Source organism: Actinia tenebrosa, unplaced genomic scaffold (genome assembly GCF_029948245.1).
Source record: "Actinia tenebrosa isolate PJP-AT-01 unplaced genomic scaffold, QUT_ActTen_1.0 PGA_scaffold3__52_contigs__length_22856419, whole genome shotgun sequence".
Lineage (NCBI taxonomy): Eukaryota > Metazoa > Cnidaria > Anthozoa > Actiniaria > Actiniidae > Actinia > Actinia tenebrosa.
The window spans coordinates 3,414,297-3,432,101 of NW_028292580.1; the positions used below are offsets into that span (position 1 = coordinate 3,414,297).

Here is a 17,805-nt window from a genome sequence, read left to right on the forward strand (position 1 = left end):
CGAAGTCCGTCACCAAGGAAGGGCAACCCGTCTTGTATTACCTAAATGGCCCAAGTCGCGGATTTGTTAAGGAAGAGCTGCTCATAGTCCCCAAAGGCTCAGAGTAGTGCTGCTCCACGCGCCCGATTACACTCTAGGCATGTCAGCCTCACGTTGCCTCTGCAATGCCCGCGTTTATTATTTATGCGATCCACGGAAAACTGCTGATCGTCATTTGAGTCAAACCTCCATAGTAGAGGTATGTTACATTTGGCACACCTTGCCCCTTTCTTATAGACGTCGTCCACGCATAAGTCAAAGACATGACCCTTCTCCTCGTCGTGTCTTTTGTAGCGAAGGAGTTTCTTGGCAATGTTCTCCTTTGCTATGTCTTCTGGGGTGCGGTCGTAACGCAGTTGCAGACCCCAGGCTCTTTTCAGCTGTTTGGCGTACTCCACACGGCTTACGGCGGTGTAGATAAGGTTGCTCCAACACAGCCGCTGGTCTATGATCCATAAGGTATTACATATTATATCTTTTTTATTTATTTATTTATTTACAAACATTTTAATTGAAATTTACAAGCTTTTCTTTTTTTTTAAATATATATTCATTTACAACTTAAAGAGTAGCACACTAAGTGTGCTACACGAGATTTTTCTACAACATGATTTATATTTTATGATTTACATCTTTTTGCATCTTATGATGAAAAATTTCCATCATTTTAACATAATTACTAGTATAAATATATTGATATTAGATTACAGCACACACAACAACAAGCACAAAAAAATATATATATAAATATAAATACACGAACAAACATAACATTTGGCAGTTATTTGATTATATCTAGTGCGAGACATATTTTCCCCCATTTCTTTTTGTGTTTGAAAATAACGTTATTCTCCTTGGCTACCTTATACTCAATTCTTTCATTTTGTCTCAAAACATTTTGTATAAACTTTAAATTAGGAGTTTTCTGGCTCTCTCTTGCTTTATATAGACACATTTTGTATGTTAATATGATATAGTTGATTATGGTATCATCTACACCTAAAATAATATTGGATTTATTACATTCTGGTAAGTGAATATCAAAATCAAAGAGCCAATTACTCAATTCAAAATAAAAGTTCATTGATTCAATGCATTCTACAAAGAGATGATCAATAGTTTCAGGATATAATGAGCAAAAAGAACAGGACGAGTACTCCAAAATTTTAAAACGGTGAAGATCCCAGTTGAGATATAATATATTATTCAAAATCTTGTATTGAAACTATCTCGAGTATGTATCGATTGCTGGGGTATAAATTCTGTTATAAATTTTGTTCCAGTCAAGGGGGTTCAATTCTTGATTCATTTTCTTGGTTATTTTCTCTTGCGATGTAGGAGGGCAAAATTTCACTTCGATAAGGTATTGATAAAACTTATGTGTCGCAACGCTTTCAAGTTCTATCCTATCATTCCTTAATTCTAAATATAATTTTGAACTAGTTTTGCTTTTTATCTTGTTTATGTTTTCATTCCTCATCTTTTTCCATAATGAAGGAATTGCCGAGATTATTCCTGCCCACCTTATGTAGTCCTTCTCTTTTAGGCCTTTGTTTTTTGCATATTCCCATGTTAGATTGTAACTTCTATCGTATAGATCGTCAATTATATTTATATTACAATTGGAAAAAGCCTTGTAAAAGACTGATTTATTTGCAATTTTAATGTATTTGTTATTCCAGAGATACTGCTGACCTACTTTAGTAGGACTGTTAACTTTTTGGTCAGTTATTTCTGCCCATCCTTTTAGAATCAATTTATAAAAAGTGGGAATATTTGTAGGAATTCGTTCCTGATTGAAGTTAGTAAAGTGAAGTCAATAAAAGTAGATGGAATTAATCGGAGTTGTGTTTTGTTTTTTTGCAGATAGAACTAAGCGTGTAGCCCACTTAAAATAATTTGCTTTCAAAATTGAATCAAAATCGGGACATTTTAAACCCCCATCCGAATAGTCACCAATTAACGTGTTATGCTTAATTTTCGGTTTTTTCCCGTTCCATACAAAATCTTTTGTCAACCTTTCAACTAAATGAATAAAATCCTCAGGGACTGGAATGAATTTACATACAAATAAAAGTTTAGGTATTGCAAGAGTACGAAGAATCAGAATCTTTCCCAAAACAGTAAGATTCCTTGATTTCCATATAGAAAGTGTTGTTTGAAAATTAGTAATTATACGTTTCATCATACAAAAAATTATCATTATAAGAGAAGTAAATACCCAGAATTTTGATTCCTTTTTTATGAAAATCTATCCAATTAATATCTTTAAATTGCTTTGGTTGGTCACGGTTTTCCCTTCCCAACCATCCTGCTTCTGATTTCTTCCTATTCAGTCTTAATGACGAAAACTTATAAAAACGATCCAACTCTTGAAGAACTTTTGCAAGTGACGACTCATTTTGCATAAAAAAAGTCGTATCATCTGCAAAGAGAACTAGTTTTTTTTCTTTACCATCAATATTTACTCCTCTAATGCTTTCACTTTGTCTAATCATGATTGCCGTGATTTCCATTGTCAAGATGAAGATATATGGGGATATAGGATCCCCTTGTTTGGTTCCCCTTCCGATGTCAAAGAAATCCGTCGCTTTTCCATTATTTAAGACACAGCTGAGGTTATTACTCAATAGAATTTTTACCCATTTAATAAAATTATCCGCAAAACCAAACTTTTCAAGGACTGCAAATATAAAGTTGTGTTTGATAGAGTCGAACGCTTTCTCAATATCGGCGGCGAATAATATAGGTGATATATTATTAATTTTCGAATATTCCATTAAATCGCTAATTACACGTATCGGTTCATCAATATTTCTTCCTGTGAAGAAAGCGGCTTGTTCCGGATTTATTAAAGCGGGTAAGATCTTTATCAAACGATTACTTAAAACTTTACTGCACATTTTCGTATCCACATTTATAAGATTGGACGCCATGCATCCATAAATCTATTATCTTTCCCTGGTTTTTCAAGTAATGTTATAATTGTTTGTTTCTGCGTAGTAGACAGAGAGCCAACTTTAAAATTTTGGTTATAACACATTATTATGTCTTCTTTTCCATTTAGAATTGTCCGTTTTGGAACACAAAAAAGTTTTCTGAGGTATGGGGGTTCAAATCCGCTCCTGACACTGTAAGATTCCTAGCTAGGCCACACTAAACACTTTGATAATGAATTTGAGCCCAAGACATAGATTTGTACTAGCAAATTAACCATGACTCATGAGGGGTAACATCCATATATACAATGTTTGTGGGTACAAACCTGATGGTGTGTTATGAGGTATTCAGCAATAGGAATCCGACCACTGCGTAGAGCATCCATTAATGTAGTCGCTCCACAGCTGTCAGAGACATCAGGCTTGTAATATCAGTTGTCTACTATAAACTTCACTGGTTCAGTCTTACCATGAATAGCTGTATGTGTACCAAAATATAATTTAAAAAATTGATTAAATAGAGTATACTGTTTTCTTCATATGTTTCTATCAGTATTAGATTGAAGGGGAGGTCATTGAGTTCTCATTGTCTATTGTCCTCTTCTTAAAGTGATGATAAGGTTGGAACAAATAGATTTTTTCGAGTTTCAAATTCCCGCTCTGTTAATTGATCACAGATCATCACCTAAGGCCAAGGGCACTAGGACACCGAACGTGGTTGGATTTCAATAGTTTTTTTTTCCTTTCGATTATTTGAATTAAATTAATGTTATACTTGTTTACTTATCTTGTCTCCGTGTTGGAACTTAAAGTGAATTTGATTAACAAAATTAACTCTAGGACAGTTGAATATTATTGAAGTAATGAGCATCGCGCCGTCGTGTTGTTGGTACAAACAGATTCAAGTATGGAACAGCTTAAAGAAGTAACTCTCATCAGCTATTCAAACCGTTTGACCTTTGGAAGAAAACGGCGGCATCATAACAGTGAAGAAACATGGACACAAGATTAAGTAAACAAGTATAATTTTAATTTAATTCAAATAATCGAAAGGAAAAATACTATAGAAATCCAACAACGTTTGATGTCCTAGTGCCCTTGCTCAAGCTTTGCCTCATATCAATCTCTAAATATCCACAGATACCAACAGTAAAGTAAAGAATGCAGAACTTCAACTATACAAATACTTTGAAATTTCTTGAACCTTCACTGGAAACATAAATATGCATAAAATTGAGGAAAGCCCTGAGCAACCGAGAACTCAATAGTAAGAACTGGTATTAGTATCAACAGAGGTTTAAATCTTCTTCGGGATTTGAGTAGGGGGGGATGTCACTTGATGTGAATTCTTGTATTTTTTAAGTATTCCTGGTTTGAGGTAGAAGGTGAGGCGGGACTAAAGGATAATAATACATGAAGGTAAGAGTTAATTACCGAGAACGGAGGCAATAAGCTATATACATCCCGAGGGCCGCAGGCCCAATGTTCGAGGTAATTAAGTATTTTATTTATTAATTGAGAAGGTTTTCTATCAAATGCTGCTCATTATAAATGTGAAGTCTATATATAGTTATTAACCGGGTTAATAACTAACTATATATTGACCTCGCATTGATAATGAGAGTCATAACGAAAAATCAAAGCCTTGTGAATAACAAATAAAACCGTGTCAATTGAGAAATAATACGATTTTATTTACCCAGGGTAACCTAGATTGTCAGCACAGTTCTACATTTGTTATCAATATTAGGGCCCTGAGTGCATAATTGCCATTCCGACATCCCCCATACTTAATTAAAAAAATTTAAGGCATTTGCCACTCCTGATTGAACAGCCGAACACCTTACAGGCTTTTCAACCCAATTGACAAGGCAGCCAATAAATTGAATAAAAAACCCTCAAAGTACAGGAGAACCAACAAACAACTCTTCTCACATATGAAACCTAGTTCAACAGGGCTCGAATCTGGATCACATTGTTTCCCACTTATGAATCCTTACATAATGAGCCAGCCCCCCTCCCTATATGAATGCATAGTGTCAGTCAGTCATTGCTGTGTGTAGAGGAGTATGTCCATTTTTGCTAAATCTTTTGGCGAGGATACAAATTCCTTCAGCTTTTTTAGTAAGCATTCTAAAATATCAACATGCCTTTCTCTAAAAGAAATGAAAAAATGTAGATATTTTTTAAAAAATTGAGAAGAGAAAAAAATTTTGAGGAAATGCATACTGTAAAATTGAAAAAAAAAAAAAAAAAATTCTTGAAGAAACAAATTCACATAAATAGATACCATTGTGTGGTACACCTACTTGCAACAACGTTGACATATGAAAATAGAACATTAGTAATTAAGTGAGAAAGGAATACATTAAAAGACAAAAGAAAAAGTTCAGCTTCAGTGATCTTCTTTTGTTTTTTAATATAATTCCTATCCCACTAAATCACTAATGTTCTATTTTCATATGTCAACGTTCTTGCAAGTAGGTGTAGTTCCAAAAAAATTATCCATACCCCCTTATGGAGGAATTTTTTAAGAAACCCCCCTACCCCCCAGAAATTCCAATTTTCTTCCATACAAACTCTGTAAATTTTTTTCTTTCTTTGACCCCCCTACTCTTCGGAAATTCCAAATTCCTATGTGGGGTGGGTATGGATGATTCCAATTTTCTTTCATACCAACTCCGTATTTTTATTAATCTTCATACAACCTGCCCCTGTAAGAACTACTTACATAAAATTTATGATCATTTGCATAAATTGTAATTTCTATTTTTTGGGCAAAATCACTTGTAAGTAACATACAATAAGTAACATACAGCGTGTAGTTCAAGAAACTATCTACATATGTACAACCCCCCATGAAGAAATTTTTTAAAGTACCCCCCAGAGTGTAGTTTTTACATGAGAATTCATTAATTCAGTTTCCCCCTCCTTCTATCCCTTACCATTTGTTTTTTGTTGTTTTTTTTTTAAATTATCTGGCGAAAACTTTTATTTAATATTACATATACCCCTGGAAATACAGTCCTGTACAGTCCTTTGACTAAATGTTGTCGTTTGATCGGCTTCATCCCTACGCGCCTAGACCGAAAAGGATCATGGGGATAATTAATTCACACTTACTAGCTGCCGCATATGTTATCAAGCACGTCTTGAGCTCGCTGTTTCCTTTCCCATTTAATTTGCTAAAACATGCCTTGATCATATGGCGAAGATTTAAATTTGGGAGCAGTTTGGATGACGCAAGTTCTGGGTAAGAAAACTGAAGAAGTGGCAATGTACTTGGCGATATCTCGTCGTGCTATACAACGTTACATTTCTAAATTCAATGCCCACGGAAATGTGGCACCAGCGGAAATTAGTCGCCCCTATAATAATTCATCAATGCACCCGCAAGTTGAGTATGCAATCATGGAGGCAGTCTTAGAACATCCTGAGAAAACACTTTTGGAAATTGCCAATAATATTTATGAATGAACTGGCAACGAATATTCTCTATCTGGAATTTTTCGCTATTTTAAGCGAAACAATGTCACACGTAAGAAGGTATGCATATTGTTTGCACTTCACATTTTAGTCATGATTATGTCAAGTTAACACCCGATACTTTTTCAATTCATTGTCATCGACTGATAGAGAACAATTAATCATTTCTGTTAATTTACTTGTTACCCTTTTCGGTCTAGGCGCGTAGGGATGATCCGATCAATGACAACGTTTAGTCAAAGGACTGTATACAAACTTAGTAGGGGAGGGGATATAATTAATTGTGGGGAGGGGGGAGGGGATATAATTATTTGAATTACACATTGGAAGATAACAATCAAACACTCGAAGATGGTGCCAAAAACTCAAATTATCATTATATATGACCTGTATGGCCCTGTTTGTGCACTCTACATAAAGCCTTAGGAAAAGGCCACATGATGTGGGCCAGACTAGTTGATGTGAGCTGGCCAGAAAAAACAGTCAGGCCCACCTTAATATGTTTATCAGTCGCTGAGCTTGGCACATACTGTACAGCATGACCATAAGTCAAATATTTTTCTATCCGGCCCTCCCCCTCAGTCAACAAGCACACATGATTTATTGTGTAATTGATGCTTTAACCTTCTTTTATTGTTTAGTCATCCAATAAAATCTACATCATTGCATTTTGTGAGATGTTGCCACAATACACATATACCAATAAATATGCATTCAAAATTATGGGTGCTTTGGTTTGATACATGTGATCCAGACGTATATTGCGAAAAGTGTATCGTGTAGTTCCAGAAATTTTCCATACCCCCACAGAGGAATTTGGAATTTCCAAGGGGTAGGGGGGGTCAGAGAGAGAACAAAATTACAGAGTTTGTATGGAAGAAATTGGAATTTCCTAGTGGGTTGGGGGGTCAGAGAAAGGACAAAATTACAGAGTTTGTACAGAAGAAATTGGAATTTCCTAGTGGGTTGGGGGGTCAGAGAAAGGACAAAATTACAGAGTTTGTACAGAAGAAATTGGAATTTCCTAGCGGTAGGGGGTTAGAGAAAGAACACAATTACAGAGTTTGTATGGAAGAAATTCCTACGTAGCAAATGCCTCCATGGGCAGTATCCATAATTTCTGTACTACACATTATAAGGTACTTTACTGACAGTGATACATGCATCAAGAGTTCTACTCTACTGCTCTAACCACATGCTCAAGGGGTCAAATCGAAGGACCATGGGGTGTAAAAATATATGTTATATATTGGTGTATTTGATTTGCAATTAGCTCAACGCTTTTTTTTTTTAAACAGTTAGAAACTGATGTACTATGATGAAATGCCTGTTTGAAGCAGTATTTTCAATTGTACAAAGATGTTTTGTTGCATTTGTGTTAGAATGTTGCTTTGTCAGGCTTTTTTATAGAAAATATATGGGAAATAAGCAAATGAAGACCTAAACCTCATTTTCGAATAACATTTTTTGCTTTGGGTTAACACTTTGATTCCACTTACATCAGTCATCTCCACTTCCAAACAAGTTAAACTTTCTGAATACCAAGATTTTAGTCTTGTACAACAGCCTTTCTTCAGGAAAATAGTTTTTGGTGCTCACTGCTTGAATACTAAAATAATTCTCTCTTAAAATATAGCAAATTTTACAACCCATGATCCTACATTTTGACCACTTCAGCATGTGGTTAGAGCAGTACAAAGGATCTCTTGATGCATGTACATTACCTTGCTGCAATATGGAAACTGTCCCAACCATCCTTGTTGCATTGTACCAAACTGGCTCCAGCTAAGACAAGCACATCAATGACAGCAATATTAGGTTTTGTACAAGCAAGCATCAGTGGAGTCCTTAAATGAACAAATTGAACACCTCAGTCAATATCATAAAATCTGATTTATTATTATTTTAGCAATTTTTTTTGGGGGGGGGGGGAGTGTGGGGGTTTTGTTGTCAGACCATTGTCAAATATATAATTATGGAATTTTCTGAATTGAAATTTAATGCTGATTCCAAATCTGGAAAGAAAAATTGGGTGTCCCAAGCTTGTTTTCAAGATAATCAGTATTTAATGTAAGTCTATGTGTGAGCTTTTGAAGCAAAATTGGCGCGACCGGAAGTGATTAGAAAAAAATAAGATTCATAAGATAATAGTTATTTGCAGACTATATGATTGCAAGAATGAAGGCTAGTCAATCATTTTACAATAATACGTGGATATTTTCAACAAAAGGACAAAGAGATATAGTGATTTGTCATATTTTGTAGTTTTGGTGCTCTTAAAAAATGTCATAAAGTCAATCAAAATTCCCTACAAAAATTATTTTTTTCATGTGTTAGATTTTTCAGTGGTTTTTGAGCTTGTGCACATCGTGGGCTCAAATCGAACGTTCAAAAGTAGGCAGCCACCTTAAGCTTAAATTTAGCTTAAATTTCTATCGTAAACAAAGCATGACTTCATTATAAAATAGAGCAATCATAATAATTAACAAATAAAACAGTTTTTTCCACGGTCCATCCAGTAATAAAAGACATAAGCAACAATGAAGTGTAAAAAGAAAGACGATGGTAGGCAAGTGCTTTCAGCACTTTCTAAGCACTTTATTACTGAAGGAAACAAGGAAAAAAGGTGTTTTAAGTGTTTTGTCGTTCTAGGGCTTTCACACTAATTGGGAACACTTCATTCACACAGAGTGCAAACAATATAACCATGAAACTTTAGTAATGCTAAATAGCACAATTTCATGCAAATTCCATTGTTTCCTATTGTTTAATTAACATTTGTGTACTATTTAGTAATTAGTGTTTCCACTTCCACTTTCCGTTTCCACTCTACTACCACTATATTTAATATTCTATGTACACAACACTCAAGTCACATGTTGATTTTTTATGGAGGAATTTTTTATGACTGGTTAGCAGTATATTCCACTAATATAATACCCATAGTTTTTAAAAATAGATTTTGTGCAATTTTCTTATGATTATTCTTTGCAAAGTTTACTGAGCACATGCAGATGGTATTAACAACTGTTTTCTATTTCACCAATAGAATAATAAATTCAATAATAGAGCACAGTTGTGGACCGATCAGAGCATGTGTACTATCTAAGCTATCTAATAACATAGAATATAACCAAAGCATTCAGACTTAAGCCAATCAAATTAAGAGCAAGCAATGAAAGCAAGCAATATTTTTTCTGGCCTATCTGACACAGACAAGTTAGACATTATCAAGAACTTATGTTTATTGTAGTTTGCAGCTTTTTAGAGGTGGTGGCTATGTCAGAGCCCTACTGCCGGGGCATTGAATATTACTGAATAATAAGCAATTATTGGATGAGGTTGAGCATGATATCGTAAATTATATGCCACTTATCACCCGCACTCTTGGGGTTTAACATTGATAGGTGCATTAGGTTAAATATCCACACTAAATATAAATCTACTTACAAAACAGTCGGGTCTCCTCTAGCAGTCAAAATCAACACCTATATTGATCAACAACTTTACACAGTCCAGGTGTACTCCATAGGCAGCTTCATGTATCGCCATTTTACCTTCACCAAAGTCCATTCCATTCCTATGTAATATCTCTAATACTTGGAGTCGGCCATTTGTCGCTAACAATAGCCGCATTATCTTCAGATCTTTCGTGTTTTACGTTAATAATACGTCTAGGATCATCGCTGGTATTGATCAACTCCACAAACGCGTCTATATTTCTATCCTGTATTAGCTTTAACGGCTTTGGATAGTCCATTATCTTGTGAGGGGTACTCGACTATAAAAACCACATATCTTTGCCAATGTTGTCGAATATATCTAAAGTTAAATCCAAACCTCTGCATAAGAAATGCACGAACTTAGCATTTTTGAATAATCCAGTTTTCTGATTTTGATTAGCAATGCGAAAGAATGGGTTCAAGCTTAGCTACGGTGAGAAAGAAATGACCATGTTAGCAGACGTGTTAGCAAGTGTTAGACATCCGCCATGTTACCCGTTCAAATCCCGCGCGTTTCCCGTTCTGCGTGTGTTGATTCGCCGCTAGTACCACAGCAAACCCATACAAGCTTTTAGAACAGAATGCAATTTAACGAAAAAAATTGCAATAATAAAAGCTAATATTTACTCACATGAAGTGTTGTTTACGTCGTCCTTGTTTTTTAAGTAGTGATTTCGAGCCATTTTAGCGATGTTTTAAAGATCTTCGTTTCCCAGTTCTCAAATCTTGTATAGGCTTCCTGTGGTAGTACCGTCTGTAGTATCAGGCCCCGTCCACACTATGCCGGATAAATTTGAATCCGCAACTTTCACACCGAAACCGAAAAAAAAGTTTTCCGTCCACACATAAAATGTTTCGCGTCCATACTAGTACGATCAAGGGCGGCAAAAACGCTTCATTGCACATCTGAGCATGTGCACCGAAGCTGAAATTGAGCCCGCGGTGAATTTTTAGCCTTCCCGCCATGTTCCCATGACAATCATGACGTCATCGTATTTAAAAAATGTCGGATACAAAATGTTCTCCGTCCACACTAATACGGCTAGCCGGCGTTTTCAAATTGTTCCAATCAGGGAACGTATTCGAAAAAAATTCGTTTTCGGTGAAGAATTGTTCCGGATTCGCCCGGACTAGTGTGGACGGTAGGCCTAACCGAATAAATAAAAATTCGGATTCAAATTTATCCGGCATAATGTGGACGGGGCCTCAGCTTAGGGCAGTTTTCGTATGACCGTGAAAAGTTTACGGCACGAACACGGTCGTGACACGGCAAGGGATACGCCAGACCAATCACATTGCGCGTGAAGAAAATCAGCCAATTAAAATTCTAGAAAGCATCACGGTCACGGCACGTCACGCTTACGGCACTGAGCTTATGGATCTAATGAACTAATGCTTATGAGCTATTATTAAACGACTTAAAATTTATATTTTATAAGCGATACACACATGTGCGGGTGATACACCTTACAAACCTGAAAAGACACGCGGGCAAAACATCAGCTGTTCAGCAAGGAAGTCTTATTTTTCCTTGTGGTTTTCCTACTAAAACGGAAAACATCGATCTGCTTCGATTCTCCTCTTAGGCCCTGTTATGGTCTTTGTCAAAGGTTCTTTAGTTATGGGTGTGATAGGGTCCTAGGATTTGAGTTACGGGTATTTCGGATTTAGTGTTCTTGGAGGAATGGAATGGAATGGAATGGAACCGAGGCCAGGATGTTATCTTCATTTATGTGGACGAGGATTTTCGTGAAGATTTTCTTTTACAATGGAGAACGAGGTATAGGCTTGAAGAAGACGGAAATCATTGCGCTATATATAAAATATATAATCCCTTTATGTAAACAGCAAACGCCCAGCAACCTGACATCAGGTGGCTCTCGTGTTGCAAAAATTGACAGGCACAACATAAGTAATATACTTAGGAATAACGGTCCAAAGAAAATTGATGGGGGAGTCGCAGAAATTTTTGTTGCATGATATTTATTTTTTTGGCTCAACCCTTGCAGGTTTTTTTTTTTTTTTGCGTACAGTTAGATATTTTTCTTCCAGCAGAAGAGGTTGCGCGATATATATATATTTTTTGGTTGAAGTGCCAACTTTGGAGCCAGTGTGAACCCATCGTTATTACAACCTGAAATGTTCGATTCGTGCACAGAAGAGGAAGAAGACTATTGTTGTTTGAAGCTAAGTAAACACGACGACCCGACACAGACTGATAGAGCCGTCCCATTTTAAGGAACTCAATATAAGACGTCTGATAAAAGCTAGTCTAAGAATGTACATTTGCACGAAAATGGAAAAAATATAAGAGCTTTATTGTCTTAAAAAAGTTTCTCTGGTTTCTCTACCGATCAGTAGTGGAAGTCAATGAAGATTTGCCAAGTCGACAAACTCAGAGCCGTTACTTTTTCCCCGGAGTCCCACCCACCCCCCCCCCCCCCCCGGTCATTTTTTTGTTCTTCTTTGTTTCCTTTGTAGCTGTATTTTCTTTCTTCCTTGAAACGTTTGTTGGTGCTAAAAACGTTATCCAGCATAAAGCACTTATGTTGTGAAGCTACTTCTGTCTACGGCAATACCACCGAGAAAAAACCGGTTCTCGACCGATCACCGAAGTGAAACTCGTTAGGGCCAGCATAGTACTTGAATGGGTGACCGCCTGGGAATAACTGGTGCTGTAAACTATCTTTTCGCATTTTATTCTACTTTCATTTTAAATTTATTCCGTTTACTTTATTCGTTTCATTTTTTATTTTACTACTCTATTCATTTTCGTTGTCGTTTTTTGTTTGTTTTGTAGCGGTATTTTCTTTCTTCCTTGAAACGTTTGTTGGTGCTTAAAACGTTATTCACCATAAAGCACTTATGTTTTGCAGTTAATTCTTTCTATGGTCCTACCACCGAGAAAAAACCGGTTCTCGTTTGATCACCGAAGTGAAACTCGGTAGGGCCAGTAAAGTACTTGGATGGGAGACCACCTGGGAATAACTGGTGCTGTAGACTTTCTTTTTGCATTCTATTCCACTTCTCTTTTCAATTTGTTCCGTTCACTTTATTCGTTTCACTTTTTTATTTTACTACTCTACTCTTTTTTTTTTTTTGTTTTTGTTTTTTGTTTGTTTTGTAGGTGTATTTTCTTTCTTCCTTGAAACGTTTGTTGGTGATTAAAACGTGATCCCACATAAAGCACCTTCAGTTTCGCGGCATTTATTGATATTTTGAATATATATTTTTTGCTATTGCTGTTGCTGGTTTTTCTTTTCCTTTCTTTTTTTTTCTTTTTCTTTTTCCCCCAGATTAACCGAGCTTTTCCTCTACTATTTACATAAAACACATAGAAAATGTGAGAGGAGGAGGTCGGTTAAAAAAACATGACAAGCTTTTATATTGTAAATTGTAAATCGTCGAGTCTTTGTGTTAATAAAGTATTTATTGAAAAAAAAAAAAAAAAAAAAAAAAAAACCCTTCAGTTTCGCAGTTACTTCTGTCTACGGCCATACCACCGAGAACCATGTAAATAATGCTACAAAGTCACTCTAAACACAGGTAGCCCAAGCTTGGTTTCTGTCATGTTATAAGGAAATGAATGGGGATTCATCAAAAATTTCAGTAAAATCATTGAAACGTGAAATAAAGCCTCGAAATTTTACCCGATCATTGAGGTGAAATAACACTTTTTTTGCACTGTGTGGTTACTTTTTGAATTTAGCCCGTTTTAAGATTTTTCCCCCCACCAGTAAGAAATAAGAGAAGTCTCTTATTTCTTACTGGAGGGGGAAAAAATCTTAATTATAGTGCTTGAGAACGAGGTTATTCCGGGCGAAAGCCCTTGAAATTAAATTCGGAAAAATTAATTTCCGACCTCGCTGGGAATCGAACCCACGACCTTCGGAATTGTACTACCGATGCTCTACCAGCTGAGCTAGAGGTCAGACTGAGAGCACGCCGGGGTGAAATAGATTTTAGCTAGCGGTAATTATGATGCAAAGATGAGAATATGTTCCCAAGCACTATAACTTATCTATATTTCTATATCTTCATGTATTTCATTAGTGCCATGCGGTCCACATATTCTCATCTTTGGTTTGTAGCACAGGTAGCCCAAGCTTGGTTTCTGTGGTCTCATGTTATGAGGAAATGTTTGGGAATTCATCAAAAACTTATCTATATTTCTATATCTTCTTGTGCTATAAACCATGAATCTGTTCCCCTTCACCTCCCCGTGGTGTTGTTTTGTCTCGACATGTAAACGAAGCAGGCACGTGGTATTTAGCTGAGTTCAAGAGCAGTCGACGAGAGAAGTTGTTGTGAGGGCGTTTTTGTGACTAAAAATCCTTCTTTTATTCCTCAAATATGGATCTTTAAGGGCTCATACAACATCCTAAAGGTAAATTACCTATTATATTAGCCATTTATTGTTTAGTTTATTAATTTAAAGCGATATTTTAATGTTAAATTGACCGTAAAGAGTTCGCTTGCTTGTCGCCATTTTTTTGGCGGGACTCATTCTCAACAATTTAGCTTGAAGTTCAACGATTTATTGCTTGAAAAAACTTAAATAAGCCAAATTATTTATGCTCTACTTCTTCATTTGAGATTTTGCAATGTTTTCCGGTAATTTTTTAAATATTTTGTGAGATTTTGTTGGATTTTACGGCCTCGTCAAACAGACTTTTGAAGTCAGTTTGAAACGTTTATATTTTCATCCAGCGTTTGATTTTTGTTTGCGCTTGAATCATAACTAAACTTCAAGTCAAACTAAAATACGAAATAAATACAAGTAATAATGAGAATAAGATATAATAAAGTTCGTATAACCTTGAAAAGTCCTTGAATATTGGGGAAAAAATTCTGAAAAATATGGAAGCACAAGTTGAACTTTATGGAAGTGTCTAGATACCCGGGACCCGGGAACGATTTTCAAAATACTAGATACCCGGGAGTTTTTAATTTTTATTAAAAATCCCCGCTAATAATAACTTTCATGGATTCAAAGTCTTCTAACTTTGTTTAGGATAGCAAAGCGCTTCTTAGAATCCTTAGACATTTGACGAATATGCATTCGCCGAGTCCCGCCATACTATATACACGGCGTCCAAGTTGTGGCACTTAGAAAAATTTCACACTAGTAAACAAGGTCCCGGGAACGATTTTCAAAATACTAGATACCCGGGAGTTTTTAGTTTTTATTAAAAATCCCCGCTAATAATTTTGTTTAGGATAGCAAAGCGCTTCTTTTAGTAACGCAACGCTCCTGAAATATTGCAATAGACTGGGAGCGAAAATTTTATGCTTTAATTGGACACTTTATTTCCATGAATTTTTAAATTCTTGTTTATCTATTGGAATAGTATATTTTAATTATAGTGAACTCACTTAAAGTGTGAAACAGTGTTACATCTAAATTATCTAAATAATGAATGAATGAATGAATGTGAATGAATGAATAGACAAATTAATAAATAGATAGATAAATGTATAAATAAATAAATAGAGAGAGAGAAAGAGAGAGATAATTAAATAAACAATTTAAAAAATAAACAGTCAAATAAATAAATAAACGAATAAATATTTATAAAATAATTGGGATACTACACGCGCTATGATTGGTCGAAAACTATGTTTGATGAGAGTATCAAAACACGCTATCGTCATTTTTAATCTATCGCGCGCGCTCATTGGTCAGTTTGAATAAGACGGCACGTAGGGAGAATTTACTTAGACTTTGCTTTTTTTTATCTTTTAGCGCGTTTGTTATTTTATAAAACAAATCAAAAACAGTTTTCTGTGTTTGATACTCTGATCAAAACACTTGGGATGTTGGGAGAACACTCGAGAAGCTGGAAACCACTCCGCTACGTGTCGTGGTTTGTTACGCTCCTCTCGTGTTCTCCCAACATCCCGCGTGTTTTGATCAGAGTATCAAACACGGAAAACTGTTTTTGATCTGTTTATTAAATTATGAAATGAGTAGAGATCGTTCAAAAAACACCAATAAATTAAGAAGAGGAAATGAATATAAATAATAGATTGATAAATAAATAAATAAATAAATATAGTTAAATAAATAAACATAAAATATCTATAGAATACATTTTAAAATAATTCCCACGTTTGAAACTAACCCAAAATTTTAGAAAAATTCACACCAACTGGCGACTGACTATTTTTTCTTAAATAGGAACGTTTTATGCAAAGGAAAGCCGGAATCATTTCAAAACAGGAAAAAAACATGAGGTTTAGGTTTCACTGCACCAGTTTATTGAAAAAGTTGAATAAAAACCAGACAAATTATTTTTTTAAATGCTGTACTATTATAGAATTTTCTTAAACTTCACACATTGATGGAATTTAACCTGTTGTCTCTAAGAATAACTTGAATAATATATAGTCCTGCAAAAAAGTGTGGGTTTTGGCTTGTTTAGAGCGACTTTCCAGAAATATCGAGCAAAATTGAAAATTTGTGGCCACAATCAAAAAAATTTAAAGTCCTTCATTTTTTGTCTGTAGACACTATTTGATGAGTTTATGAACGCACTGGGGTCGGTTTTTCGATCTACGTAAAAAATCCGGATTTTTTTGAAAAAAACAATTTCACCCCGTGTCGGTCTAAAAATTGCCCAAGAAACGGCTGCGAATCACGCCTTCAAAAACATTCTCGCTCCAAGTGAAAACCCAAGTTACAATCAAATTTGCAACTGAATTCAAGAAAAGGGATGTTGAACAATTGTTCCAGGTGATTTTAGACGTTTTAAACTAAACTTTAGATAGAAAAAATTGCATTCTTCCAGCATAGTAATTCACAGTCTCGTAAAACACTGATTTTACCTCACATTTATAAAAGCGATATTTTGCATGTGGCCATTCTCCAATTTTTACAAAACTCAAGCTGTACAATGTTCAAATGATAGAATAACACGAACTACAAAAATTAGTTTGGGTTTTTCCCACAGGCCTTATGAAAACTTTATGCGAAGTTGGAAAAATTTGCCATGTAAATATACAAATTAGCAGTTTGTTTACATCTCTACACCACAGATCACGGCCGCAAAAAAAGTCATCTAAAATAGTTTTAACAGCTTATTAATCCACACATTAGCCTATCTAAGGACTATCTAAGCATGATTGGCCTTTGTTATTATTTTAAACGATTATTTTTTGAAGTTAAGCCTACATTTCCGGTGTTGAAGACACTCAGCTTGCTTGCCTCGGCGGCATTCCATCGGTGCGTAGTAAACTTAGTAATCATAAATGACTGTTAACATGCTCTATAAACGTTACTATTCCTCACTAGTGGTATCCATCTTATCACATAGTATTTTCACATACTGAGTATAAGCTTGAAAGTTCGTATTACTTTGTAAATAAGCAGGGATCCAACCTGTCAAAGCGGATTATGTGAGCTGATGGCGTGACAAACAACAGTTTGCGCGGAGCCGGACGTGACGTCGTTTGGTACAGTCCCTTTTTTATTGCCTGAACATCTTGTGATTTGGCATAAACTAAAGAGAATCACTCGTTATCAAGATTTGTTTTTTTAAGGTTTCAATGATATTGTTCTTTACGACAAAAAGACCCCGATTTGAATAAGGCTGCATTCATATTGTATGGCAGAAGGGGCAGAGGCAGATGAAATCTTTAAGTGACAAAAAAATTCTTAAGATCACCCAAAAGCCCCCCCAAAAATAATATAACCCCCCCCCCCCCCTGGCAAACTCTCGTAGCTTGTTCTAAAAGTTTTGCATCCGCCCCAATTCTCTGAAAAAAGTTTTCAACCCCCCCCTCACAACCACTCTCTGCCATACATTATGAACGCATCCTAATGTCTCATGGAATTC

The 17,805-nt window shown here is 35.6% G+C and overlaps 1 long non-coding RNA gene, 1 other non-coding gene and 1 pseudogene across 2 annotated transcripts; 2 read left to right on the plus strand and 1 right to left on the minus strand.

Annotated features, from left to right (window-relative positions):
- Positions 1-2,672: 2,672 nt before the first annotated feature.
- Positions 2,673-10,426, minus strand: LOC148907770 (uncharacterized). The gene is made up of 3 exons (XR_016120886.1): positions 9,915-10,426; positions 8,189-8,311; positions 2,673-3,456 (listed from the first exon to the last, which is right to left on the minus strand). It is a non-coding gene; the product is annotated as an uncharacterized LOC148907770 (long non-coding RNA).
- A 2,106-nt stretch (positions 10,427-12,532) lies between these two features.
- Positions 12,533-12,651, plus strand: LOC148907771 (5S ribosomal RNA; annotated as a pseudogene).
- A 200-nt stretch (positions 12,652-12,851) lies between these two features.
- LOC148907772 (5S ribosomal RNA) lies at positions 12,852-12,970 on the plus strand. The gene has a single exon (XR_016120977.1). It is a non-coding gene; the product is annotated as a 5S ribosomal RNA (ribosomal RNA).
- Positions 12,971-17,805: the final 4,835 nt, after the last annotated feature.